Source organism: Protopterus annectens, chromosome 7.part1, assembly GCF_019279795.1.
Source record: "Protopterus annectens isolate FY-2018-M chromosome 7.part1, PAN1.0, whole genome shotgun sequence".
NCBI classification, from domain to species: domain Eukaryota; kingdom Metazoa; phylum Chordata; order Ceratodontiformes; family Protopteridae; genus Protopterus; species Protopterus annectens.
In genome coordinates, this window is record NC_056740.1 from 491328569 (window position 1) to 491342880 (window position 14312).

Sequence of the window (14312 nt, forward strand, 5' to 3'; positions counted from 1 at the left end):
ATGTGGACATCCTACAGAAGGGCCTCGCTGAGACAGATGCCTGGTGTCAGAGCCATGGCCTCAAGTTCAATGCCAAAAAGTGCAGTGTCATCCCCTTTGGTAAAAACTCTGTACCCATGAATTACCACATAGGCAGCAATCTACTTAACACCGATTGTGTGATAAGAGACCTTGGGACCCAGGTGGACAGTAGTCTCTCCTTTGATAGTCACATCACCACAGTAGTCAGGAAGTCCTTCTATGTGGCACACCTCATCATAAAATGGTTCTCATCCAGGAAAAAAGAGGTCATTGTTCCTCTCTACTTGACACTCATTAGACCCATTATAGAGTACAATGCTCCTTTTGGAATGTACCTCACAAGACATCTGCAGCAGCTGGAAAGGCCACAGAAGTACCTCACAAAGAAGATGACTGGCCTCAAACAATTGCCCTACACTGACCGTTTCAAAAAACTCCATCTTTACTCCATAGCATATCGCCTACTCCAAGGTGATCTCTGCCTAGCATATAAAGCTATGTCAAACCCAGAGCTGTTGGACAGGCTACACCTAAAGAAATTCCAATCCCTCCGAGCTACACGCTCTAGGGACATAAACCTTGTCACCACAATAAACGGCATGCTGGAGGGATAGATTCCTCTCCCAGAGACTTCTCATACTCTGGAACAGGCTACCCATCTATGTCAAGCAAAGTTCTTCATTAACACTCTTTAAGAAAAATATTGATGAGTGGATGGGAAATAGGAAATACACCTCAGGGATCACTTCTGTGTCTCTGCTGGACAGTGGCACAGGAAAATAACTTTCTTGGGTGGCGTAAGCCAGGGAACCTTCTTGGCTAGGCTTATGTAGGCCCTTGGGCCAATAGCCTTGTGCCTACCTATGAACCTATGAACAAGCACAGAGATTCCTGGAACAGTTAGTCAGAGTACCCACTGACTGCAAGCTAGGAGCAGTTGTCAAAGGGTCCCTATTAAATAAACAAAAAGTAGAAATGTCGAACCGTCAAATAAACGAAAAGGCCATTCCTCAATATCACTATTGTAAGATCGCGGTACAGTGAAGGCTGGAAATGTTGCCCTTTCTTCACTGTAGTGCAATCTCGGAGTTGGTATATATAATTAGCGGGGGATGTGGGGGGCACAGCTCCCCACAATATTCATTTTGAGGAACGGCCTTTTCATTTATTTGGCCATTCAATATTTCCAATTTTTGTTTATTTAATAGGGAAGCATTGTCAAATCCCCCTCCTGCTGGAAGGTTTGCCCCAAATAACAACCAGTGCCAAAATCATGGACTGAAACTAAATGCCAAACAATGCATTATCATATCCTTTGAGAAGTTAGCTACCCTGGGGAATTGCCAGACTGACAACATCCCTAAGAGTTGACCCATTTGTTTGTTTGTACTAGGTTAATGGCTCTGGAGCCTTTACAAGCCTAGCCCGAAACAATTGCCCAGGCACCATGCCACCCAATGTTAGTTCACAATCCCATTAGCCAGTAGGGCAACTGGAGTGATTTCTGGGGTGAACTTTCTGTTACCCATCCATAAGTTTTCTCTTGAAGAGAGGCAGCGGAGTGCTCTGTTTGACATGAATGGGAAGCTTATTCCAGAGTATGGGCAGTCTTTTGGGAGATGAACCTGTCCCTCCAACATGTTCTGCTAATTATGGTAATGAGGTTGTGATCTCTGGAGCATGTGGTGTTTTTTTAGGTGTAGCATTTCAAGTATAGCTGGGTCGGACATGGCTTTATAAGATAAGCAGGGATCACTTCTAAGTAGATGATGAAAGACTGAGAACAGCTGATGTTTCTTGAGTCTATCCATGTAGGACATGTGTTTAAGGCCTAGGATCCTTTTTGTGAGGTACTTTTTTGGCCTCTCCAGCTGTTCTAGGTGTCTGATCAGGTACATGCCAAATGGGGCATTATATTCGATGATTGGTCTAATGAGGGATGAGTAGAGAGGGATGATGACCTCTTTCTTCCTGGATGCGAAACCTTTGGTTATAAGATGTGCCATGTAGAAGGACTTTATGACCACAGTGGTAATGTGGTGGTCAAAGGTGAGGTGGCTGTCAACCTGGGTTCCCAGATCTCTTATGGCCCCTTCAGTGTTCAGTGAGCTCCCATCAATGTGGTAATTCATGAGAACTGAGTTTTTTCCAAAGGGGATGATAACGGATTTTTTGGCATTAAGCTTCAGGCCATGGTTCCAACACCAGTCATTGGTCTCAGTGAGGCCCTTTTGTAGGATGTCTGCATCACTTGGGGAGTTTATAATGACTCCTATCTTGCAGTCATCAGTGAACTTGGTCAGCCAGAGTCCTTCTGTGTTGGCCTGAGTGTCTGAGAAGTAGATGTCAAACAGGAGAGGGCCCAGGACTGAGCCCTGTGGGACTCCACTCATGACAGTCTGACTTGAAATCTGCAACTTTCACTCTGTGAGTCCTATCTGTGAGCCAATTTGCAACCCATCTAGTGATGTAAGGATTGATGCCTAGTTTGGTGAGTTTATTAATGATACCTGAGTGGGGAATGGTATCAAAGGCCTTGGCCAGGTCGACGTAGGCTGTATGCACTGCCTTACTTATTGTACTGATGAAGGATTTTGATCCAAAAGCTTTATTATTAAAGTTTTGATGTTGTGTTTACATGTGTTTTACGTTCTGGCATATTTTATACGTGTCATTACTTTACCACGTTCTGCAGTTGCTCTGAGATTGCACTGCCTTACCCTCATCCACAGCCATGGTGACTGCCTCGAAGAAGTCCACCAGGTTCAGCAGGCAGGATCTCCCCTTGACAAAGCCAAACTGTGTGGGGTCAAGAGTTTGGAGAGTACCTATATATTTGTTTATTGTTAATACTATGCTGCTCCTAACAGATGCACAATATGCTACAGATTGCAGCAAGCAATCCTTGATGTGTGCGTATATTGCATATATGCATATTCCAATTATACTAATTACAGTTTACAGCAGGCCACTGGTGCCACTGCTTTAGACCTCTGACATTACATTGCAATATTGATGAAAACTTAACGGTATTGTATATTTGGGAAATGTGGATTTTTGAAGGGACAACCTATGACTGCTCTGTAATAGTGAACTGTTGTTTTGGCCTCCAGACTAATGCATGTATACTTTCCTATTACAGTTGGGAAATGACTGCTGAGTTTGATACAACTGTATGATAAACCAACAAATGCTTCTTTACTTTTAATGCTAAAATAACTCTACTGTTCAGATGCATGCATACCACATGCTTCTCGCATCTCTCCCAATCTGGCAGCATGGGTTTGCACATTCAGTTTTTGGTCTGTGATGGCAGCAAAAAAAAAAAAAAAAACAGAACAGAATACCATTAAGCATACCAATCCTGGCTATATCCAGCTTTTAATTCTTACAAGTAGTTTTTATAACTGATACTTACACATCTTTGGGGTGTCCCCAGTCCTACATTCCTTGATCCAATGGTTGAGGGTATCCTCTTCCTCATCCTGAGGTCTCTGTAGTGATTTCTACATTGTTCACCAGTGCAGGAGATACCAGTAGCACTGGTCAGAACCCAGGCCACACTATTCCATGCCTTGGCCTTGTAATTCAAGCCACAATAGTCTCTCTGCAAAAGCCTGGGCCCATGTTCATTCACTAAGAGTCAAAAACTTTGGACTCCTGGACACCACATCTTTGAGCACATAATCTCAAAACTTCAACAGGAATGCATGCCGTGCCTACCACAGATCAAGACCAATGTAGAATGATGTTTTCCCACCAACTGCATGTATTGAGCTTACTGAGAATGTGCACTTTCTGGTTTTGAAACATTTGAAAGTGTTGCATTATCACTTACCATCACATAAACACATTGCACAAGAGTGGACACTCCTGGGAAATGTGTTTGCTTGATGGCTAATAGTATTAATTGAATACATCCAATGCATGTTTGTGGCTGTCTGCTACCTGGGTGGCCCATTCTTCTAGTTTGTGCACTGCAGCTCTACATGTAAATGAGATGTGCATAGCCAAACCTGTTTGTCCAAGCGGCACATCGTACAGTGATTCCCCCTTCAAAAAAGTATAAAAAGTGAAGACCTGTTGAAATAAGGAAAATCAATCTATGATATATACAGCAGAAAATGTTAGTACACATGATATATGACCTCCCAAGTCACACTGCAATGCAGCATCAGAAAACAGGAGAGGGGGCTTATCCATCTTTGCCATGCAAACAACTTGGCAGCAAATATATGATATAATTCCTCACACAACCAAGTGCTACTGAATGTACCCTGATATCAAGGCATGGCCTGTTATTTGTAAATGTATTATATTTAATATATTTGAATGTAGTGCACTTAGTAATCACACAACCTGTTATGATTATTCCTTGAAAATGTACAGCTGTATCCTACCTTTCTGTGCTTCTTGGTCATTCATCAGTTATCTGAACAGTACTCAGAGACCTGCAGTTTGTAAGCCAGTCTATATAACTTACCTTAAAATGTGTGAGGATGTTAACTGGGAGAACTATGATATCTAGTTGCCATTAAGTGAAGGGCAGGTTGGATGGCATAAACAAGCATAGACTGCTGTTTTAGGGGTGGGGAGCAAAGGTGGGTTCCTGTCATTGCACGTGCAAGGGTATAATGTTCTTTCGAGGGGGTGGACCCAGGCTGAGCTACTGTTATGGTACAAACAAGGACATGTTGCTGTTGTTACTCTCCTTGTTGTGCATCCTGCCTGTTTGATATTGTGAGGATGGTGAAGCAGGAAACTGTTGTGTCTCATTACTTTCAAACTTCTCAGTTATGATTTCCCATATCAAATTTATGTTACTAAACTGAGGGCATTCAGTGATCGTCATTACTTTGGGGAGGTATCGACGTGTGAATCTTTGAGGCTTGAGGCCTACTACCTGCTAATGGACACACACAAGTCAAATAAGTCAGTGCTGTCACATGTGACATTAATTTCTGTGCAAATCTCCCACCTTGTAGTTGCTTACATTACCAAGTGATGCAATACAAGTTCACATCTTAATATTATTATACAATACAGTACATGTTCAGGACTTACCTAGTAAATGCAGAGGTTGCCACAGTGTTAGTTCAGGGCTGACTGTGATACAAGCAGTACACAGCCAGTAGGGTTCCTGTACTGTACCCCTGTCCATCATGTGGCACTCTACAATGTCCATGCTGTGTATGTTGTGATAAGTTAAATGTGGCCTGAAAAATCTTCCCAGTCTTGGACTAGGCCTATTGGCAGCAGCAGCAGCATTGCCATCAGCCAAATGGATTAAAGTAGCAGCTCCTAACATTCTATCTGTGTAGACATTCTGTCTCTTTACTCCACTACTTTTGAAATCCACAGGAAAAACCAGCATGGAGTCTACATGACTGCTTTATAACTTGTTTAATAGCTCCACCAGATTTGGTACATTAGCCTGATATTCAGCTGCTTATGCTGTAATTAACATCTCTGAAACACAGCCTAAGACAGATGCAATCCATTAATAATTAGGCCATTATAAAAAGGTAAATGTGTAGCTAGCCAAACTGATGGTGAGGATACTTGCTACATTTTCAGAAAAGCAAAATATTTCCAAAGCTATCTTTACAGGTAAGTATTGATCTCCAGTAGGTATGCTCCCATTTTGTTACCTACATAATGCATATGCTGGAATATATTAATGAATAATGTGAAGCAAAGCTTTTTACAATGTTATCTGTATGCATTAGCTAGAAGTCTACTGATGGCATAGCCATGTTTGTCAAGCCATTTCAGAGGTACAAATGACTGACAATACAGACAAATAGAAAGATCTATGATACATATGTACAAATGTTTAAGGGGCAGGTCCTTTGAAAGCATGTTTAGCCTTTCCAATGTGTTTTATTATCAAAATGGTTCATGTGCCTGTACTTCTGTGGGTTGGAGAGAGCAAAGAAAACTTACTGTTACATCACAAACTAGAATGGACTGTTCTTTTGCTGGGGAGAACAGTTGAGTTACTGTTATGTTACAAACTAGAATGGACTGTTCTTTTGAGGGGGAGCACAGTTGAGTTACTGTTATGCCACAAACTAGAATGGACTGAGGGGGAGCACAGCTGAGTTACTGTTATGTCACAAACTAGAATGGACTGTTCTTTTGAGGGGGGAGCACAGTTGAGTTACTGTTATGTCACAAACTAGAATGGACTGTTCTTTTGGGGGAGCACAGTTGAGTTACTGTTATGCCACAAACTAGAATGGACTGTTATTTTGGGGGTGGCACAGATGAGTTACTGTTATGGCACAAACTAGAATGGACTGTTCTTTTGGGGGAGCACAGTTGAGTTCCTGTTATGGCACAAACTAGAATGGACTGTTCTTTTGGGGGAGCACAGTTGAGTTCCTGTTATGGCACAAACTAGAATGGACTGTTCTTTTGGGGGAGCACAGTTGAGTTACTGCTATGGCACAATTAAGGATCTGCTGCCCTTGTTACTTTCATTGTTTTGCATCCTGCATGTTGTTAGTATTTTACATCTGTAGGCTGTTGTTTTTCCAGTGGGTACTACTGACTGCCTAACTTAACTGTTCTATCTGGTAACAGTTAATTTGTAGTTATGTGATACTTATATTGATTAGCATTCTGTTGTCTTTTAGGACAGAAAATGTCACTGAGGCGGAGACCCCGTCCCTTCAGTGAGGCTGAGAATACTATAATTGTTAATGCACTCCATCATCATGGGGCTTTTCTTCTGGGAAGGGGTCATCCCAATATGCCAGAGAGTATGAGACTATGGCAGCAGATCATTGCAAACATAAATTCCGTGGGCAACCACAGACAGACCTATGACAAGGTGCACCACAGGGCCACTGACATGATCACCTCTGCATGGAGGCATGCAGTTGCTGTTGCCTGATACAAGAGGGTAACAAGGGGTGGGCCTGCTGCAGAAGCACCTCTCATCCCAAATGAGGAATTTTTGGCAAATCTTCTACAACAGGACAGCTCACAGCAGAGTGGACCACAGCATGAGACTGACATGGGTGCCACTCCTTCTCAGTCCCAGGAAGAGCTTCCACACAAGCTTTGTCATATGACTAGTTGAATACTATTGTATAGTAAAACAATTGAAATAAAAGTTAGTTCTGTGTCACGTGTTTTTTGTGGGGAATTAAAGATTGGTACAGTGACAAGTTCAGTTTGGAGTTATCAGCCACATTCCTGTTGAACGTACACTTCATGCAGATATAGAGGAGTACATGTAGTACCCCTGTCTTACTGTTAAATGTGATGATGTTGCCCTTACCTCTTGTTTAATTTATTTCAGGACCATCAGGAATCCAGTGGCATATGCCTCCTGCAGATGGTAAGCCAAACAAATTTATTTCAGTACTGCAGATCAATTTATAGAAATATCTTAATATGTCATTTTACACCTGTTATGTGTATTGCTGTACTGCCTGTAATAGTGGCCACACTGTTATTTGTTTAGCATATATTGCACCATAGTAGTGCAGGTATTAATGTATGCCTTTGTTTCTCCCTTTTTATCACAGGTGATCATGACAGTGGGTGTGTGGGCCTTGTGCCACCTGATGTCAGTGTCTCATCAGACACTGATGATGATGGTGGTGAAACTGAGGCACGTTCAGGAGAGTGAACAGGTGGAGGGTGAGGACACTGAGCAGGGAATTGTGGCTACTGTGGCTTCAGTGCCTGCTGAGTCTGGCCATAGCCGAGGTGCCATGCAAGAGGTTGAGAAGGGGGCTTGGAGGGGGCCTCCTATCCATCCTCCACCACCTAGTGCAGGTGTCTCTTCCCATGTTGTTCAATGTATGTTTAGAGCTGTCATTGAGGCACAGGCATGTTCAGAAAGGTGCTCCAGACAAATGCTCAAGGTTGTGGATGTGGCATAGTCTGATTGCATGACTGCCCCCATTGTGTCATTGATTCACTGGATTGGATGGATGATATGTTGGAATGAGGGGTGTCTGTGATGGACCAAGGGGTGTCTGTAATGGAATGTTTGCTGGGAGGGGAATGGCAGCCTCATGGGCATAGGTCAGCCACAACATCTTCTGACAGCAAATGTGGCTGTGCCTGATCATGCTCCCATAGTGGTAGTACTTCCACTGGTCCATCAGTGAGTGTGCTGTCCACACCCAGATGAGGCAGGCTATGGGGTCATGGTCCTGGACATTCCTGTGAAATGAGCACATCCAGCAGACATCAATCATGCTCAGGCAGCAGCACTGCATCTGACCTTGGGCATGAAGGTGCCAGTGCAACTCCTGGCAGAGCCAGTTCTCAGGGTAAGGGGCAACAGTGATGAACTGCCAACTCTACCATGCATGGCTCACACCTGTCCAACATACCAAGACTTAGAGCTAGCACAGAGTTTGGCTGTGTTCATGCAGACACTCACACACCAATTTCACATGGAGGACCCCTACAGACACACACACAATGTGCCTGCTTCCCTATCTTCCTCATACACACTCACCAACCTTTTGAGTCAGCCGAGGCCTCCTGTCCTACCCCACAATACCCTATGCAAGTGATGATAACTGTGCCATATCCCTGTTTTCGCTCATTTAGATTCAAAGATACAAAACTTTGTGTCTGATGCACAGGGTGCATAGCTACATTAGTACCAAGTATATCTGCATTTGTGTTGTTGAACTGATAATTGTACCTGTCACTTATATTTGCCTTGTCAAATTATACAGTGGATAGCATCATCATGTCAGTACTTTATAGTGTATTCTCTTGTAAGGGTTGTGAAGTCAGGAACTGCAATGTGTGTTATTACTTTATAATCTTTCTCTTTAATGTTTTCCATTACATATGTATGGTGCACATCATAAGGCATGCCATCACATTCAGATCTCAGGATTGTATGACAGCACTGTACTCAAAATCATCAAAACAGTAATACAGTATAATGCTGTCTTTTCCAGGAGCCTCACCAGACATATGCAGTAGCTGGACAGACCACAGGACTTTCTTATCAAGATTACACAGGACCTACTAACCATGACATGATGTATGTGGGTGGATTAAAAGACATGTCATTGTCATCTGTCTGGTATCACATTAAATTGTAACTGGTATTCTAAACCTCTTACTTTTGGTTTAAGCACTTGGGCTTCAGGCCAGTTGTCTTACATTAAGAAGGTTTGCACTCTACACTTTTGTGAGAAGAGACGGTTACCTTTGCTCTTCTGAGCTAGGAATTGCTGGTTGAATGCTTATTGTGTCTGTTGTTCAAAGTCTCTTTGTTATGATTTAAGTACTTGGCCTCCAAACTAGTTATTTTATATTACCACAGTTGGTGGTGTAGACTCTTGTGGCAGGACAGGATAATCTACACCCATCTAAGGTGGGAATTTCTGGTTGAAGGCTTATTGTGTCTGTTATTCTGAAAATGTCTTAGTTCTGATTTAAGCACTTGGGTTCCAGACCAGTTATTTTGCACTAGGAAAGTTTGCTGTCTACACTCTTGTTGTCATATTCTACTGAAATGCTGCTTTATTTAAACTTTTTTTTGTTTGCGTTTGCTGTTGTGATTGCAATTTTCTGCACTTTGAATTTCTAGTTCTTCTGCATGCATAGCACAGGCTAGAGGCAGGCTTGCGGAATCTAGACTGTTTGGTATCATTTGTGAAATAACACCAACCCTCTCACATTAAGAAGACCCCCCCATGTGGCAGAAGTGTGCAGCCAAGGACCCATCTGAGTTGGGGATTGCTGGAATAAGGCTCAGTTTTGGCCTTTCCCTTTGTTTACTGTTTTAAAATCATTTAACTTCACTTGTATTCCAGCATTGTGTGTGGACAGATTTTCACTCATTTTATTGGAGATATTCAGGACTTGCACTATTACCCTGTGAGCAACCCAGTTGTGCATCATGAAGCATTGACACATTTTTCTACCTCTAGCCTTCCATAGAATAGACATGTTTTGTTAGTCTTGCAGGAAAACCTGGTCCATCCATCCCACTTCCCACTACTTACTACAGTATATACCTTTCCACAATTTCTCCAGGCAGCCTGATTCACATGGGCATCCTGAGGCAATGTAGCAATTGCTTCATGTATACTGACAACCAGTCACTGCTAAAACAAACTAATACAACATGTGACAGCTGTAGCTATACTATGAATTTGGAATAAATTCTCTCACATAACAACAAACCAGATATCAAATATGTTGTCAGCACATACACACTTCACCTCTTGCACATAACAAGCTCTCAGCACATAAACCCACATATGTGGAGGTACTCACTAGAAAGCTACCTAAAGATTAGAGACCTCCCAAACACAAACCTACTGCACACACTGCAGATCCAACAGAATCCACTACACATAATAATACACACAACAGTGTCTCAGCCAATACGCCCCTAAGGCAAAACACCTTAAAACTAAATGTCTTGGTCACAAGTGACTCCACAGTGAGACACACAGATGTCCCCTTCACCAGGCTGAAAAAGACAGCTGCATGTCAGGTGCCAGGATCTGTCAGCTCACGCACACACTCAAGTCTCTCAACAATTACCATTATGACTCTGTCATAGTCCATGTTGCAGTGAATGACTGGAAACATGACTGAGCTCTCAGATTATCTGTTCCTGAAAGGTATGTCCCTAGCCCTAAGCAGCATTCCACCTTCACCCAGGATGATGCCTCAGTATAAACAAAGCATGATTTACTTCAATAATTGGCTTAGCTTCTGTTGTAAATCCAGGGGGATCCAGTATCTGTTAGCCTGGGAAGATAGATTTGACAGACCAAGATGCTTTGCCAGAGATAGTCTTCACCTGTCTCCTCTTGGCTTTTGGGATACTGGCAAAGGTACTTGTCTCTCCTATAGTGGCCTTTATAGGCAATGTCAGAATAACTAAATTCCAGATGTAAAAACATCAACTAGAGACAAACTGAAGGTTATGCTGCTTAATGCAAGGAGTGTAAATCAGAAACTGCACTCACTGGAAGCACTCTTTACCTTAAAAGATGACCATGTATGTGCAGTCAGTCACAGAGACATGGTTCAAGGTTGCAGAGAGCATTCCAGCCATGCAAGGCTGCAATGCCTTCCACATGTTCAGACACCAAAATGGGTGTGAAAGAACCAAAGGTGGAGGTGTATACATCTTCATTAAAGACAAATAAACCTCAAGACTGCTCAAACTGTAAGACTGCGTAGTGCTACTCCAAGTCTAACTAACTGAAGGTAGAACCCCCTTCTATATCATTGTTAGCTATAGGTTCCCCACCATGAGCCAAGAGAACCACTCTGCCTACCTAGACCTACTTGAGTCACTCACTATACAACCAAACACCTTTGCCATGTGATGTCAACTATCCTTCCATGGATCGAGAGTCATATATTAGTTTTAACTTCTGGTTTAATGTCAGGTTTATCATCGCAGATCCACATCTACACCTGGTTGACTTGGACAGAACTACTGAAGTACTAAAGTACTAAAAGTGCAATTCCATATGTGTTATTTCTATAGCAAAGTGTCTCTGTTGCAACAGCTTCTACATAGGGAAGGCTATACAAAAGCTGTTACAGCCTGTTTATGAATAACATACTAAAAATGCTAATGCACTTTGTAAACACAGATTGAGGTGTGCCAGTTTTAAGAAGTGTGCATTTTTTTGTGGACAATCAATAACATTTTAGAAGTTAAAGAGCTGTATTGGCAGCTAAGATGAAATGCAGTGCACCCCCAAAGCCCTAATGATCAACTGAATAATATAAAAGTGCTTTGAAATCAAGACCTTTGCATTTTTCATAAATAAGTACTCTGTTTCTGTATTTATCTTTAAGACATTAAATATTTAAGTGGGGTTTAATATACAAAACTATGTTTTATGATATGTTCAGGTTTGAATACCCTCTATCATTTTATTGGTAGTTTTAGAGTTCACATATTCCTTTTAAGTGGTATTTATTTCAAGTACAGATTATTTCTTGTTCATTCTGAAGAAGTTTCATGTTACCCGACAGACATACTCAAAACTTTTATTTTTGCTCTTCTTCTGTTTCAAGTGAGTTGATTTTTTGTACTCATTTTACATGCACTCACTTCACACAGACTGAAATTTTTAGTTGATAGAAAGAAAACTATACAGGTATTGACCAGAAGTATTTTTTGAACTAACAGAGGATTGCTGTCATGTTGGCTGAACACTGAAAAGTGACATTAGAATTTAAAAAAAATAACAGTTTAGGGATATGAACTGGAAGTCGGATGGCATCACTATGGACCATAACAGATTTTTATAAGATACATTGGTCAACCAAGAATGCTTCTGGTGTGGAGATATAACCCACTGTAGAGCAAATTTTACCAAAAGTGTATATATAGATTATGGGGAAGCATGGCATACATGCCAAACTACATAAAGGAATGTACTCATAGCAAGGGAATAGTCTTCCTAAATGGATTATTTAAATATAAGTGTAAGACAAATAGTGTAAGAGAAGCAGGGAGTGTGAAAGTCTAAAATGAAACATCTGATAATGTGGAAAATGATAATATGGGGGAGGTGATGATGAAATAATGGAACAACAAACAGGCACGGTGAAGAAAGGAGTTCAGTACGTTTGTTATTTTCTGAAACTCATTCATTTTTATACTTTTTTTCTCTATCAGTATTGCCTTTTGCTATCCTTGTTTTCTTGGATACTTCTAAAGCCTCCACAGATGGCCATTTTGCCTGCTTAATCTTCTGATTTGATTATTTTTAGTTGCTACCTCTTGAACAATAACACAAACGTCTGTCTATAATTTTTCAGGTGTTCTCTCCATTCAGTCTAATCTTTTATCGATCATATCTAATTAGTGGGCTACTATCTAGTTGGCCTATAGGCCTTTCTTGTTTTCTTTGATTTAATGCTAAGCTTTGTGATAAGAAATCGATTTTCTGAGCTACAGACAGTGCCAGGTTTTGTTTGTACTAATTCTATGAAGCTCTTCAGTCTGTGACTGCAAAGCATATAGAATTATAGATTGTCATAACTTCATAAATTGTTACTAGGCGAATGACCCAGGAGGCCTTTCTAAGCCTGGCCAAGTTTTCCCAAAAGAATAATGATGTCCTGTATCCAAACAGAGCATCTGGGCATTTATAAGCTACCTCTGTCAATAAGGGACATGGGTGCCAGGCCCAGTGTAAATGTCCTGTTCCCTAGCCACTGGTCTAGGTTGCACTTAAATTGGATATTAGATGAACCCAGCTGCACATGGATGATAAGTCTGTTCCATAGGAGGAGCAGTCTCTGGGACACATATCTGTCTCTCCAGTTTGTTCTGTTTAAGTCACAGACAAATTTTAGGTCCCTAGACCTTGTATTTTTGATATTGTTTGACTTACAAATACACAGCAGATTCATAAATGTGGGGTTTGCAGATGCGTTGTAAGCCAGGCATAGATCACCCCTCAGCAATCTATAGGACACTGAGTAGAGGGAAAGGGCTTTAAGGTGCTCTGCATAAGACAGGTTTGTTACACCTCGTATTCTTTTTTGTCAAGAACCTCTGAAATTGTTCTAGTTGTTGCAAATGTGTGATTAGATACATAATGAAAGGAGCAATGTAATCTATGACTGGTCTGATAAGGGAATAGAGATGCCATGCCCTTACTTATAAGTCATGCAACATAAAGGGATTTCCTCACCACTGTAGCCATGTGGTGGTGAAAGGTAGGGCTACTACCTATGTCCATACTCAGATCTCTGACCACTGGGTCGACTCTTAGGGTGTATTATCAACATGGTAATTAACCAGGATGGTTGACTTCCCAAAGTAAAGTGTAAAATGCATGCACTCAAGGCACTCCTCAGTATGGAGAAAATCAATATATGTGCAGTAACAGAAACTTAGTTTAAGGCTCCAGAGAGCACCCCAGCACTACCAGGCTACAACTCATACCATACATTTCAGCCAGAGAACCCGAACCAAAATACAAAAGGTGGGGACGTATACATATTCATCAAGGATACCCACACCTCCAGGTTAGTGGCACAGCACGATGCTTCAGAGATCATCCATGTGCAACTAACAATGGGCAAAACTGCAATTCAAATTGTAGCTTTCTACAGATCACCCACCATGTCCCAGGACCCGCATTCCGCATCTCTGGAAATACTGGGAAACATAAAGGTTCTACAAAACACCCTAATATTGGGTGATTTCAATTATCCAAACATTAACTGGGAGAACTGCTGAAGTACTAACTCCCTTGCCCAACATTTCCTAGAATTTATAAATTCAAATGCCCTGGTTCAAC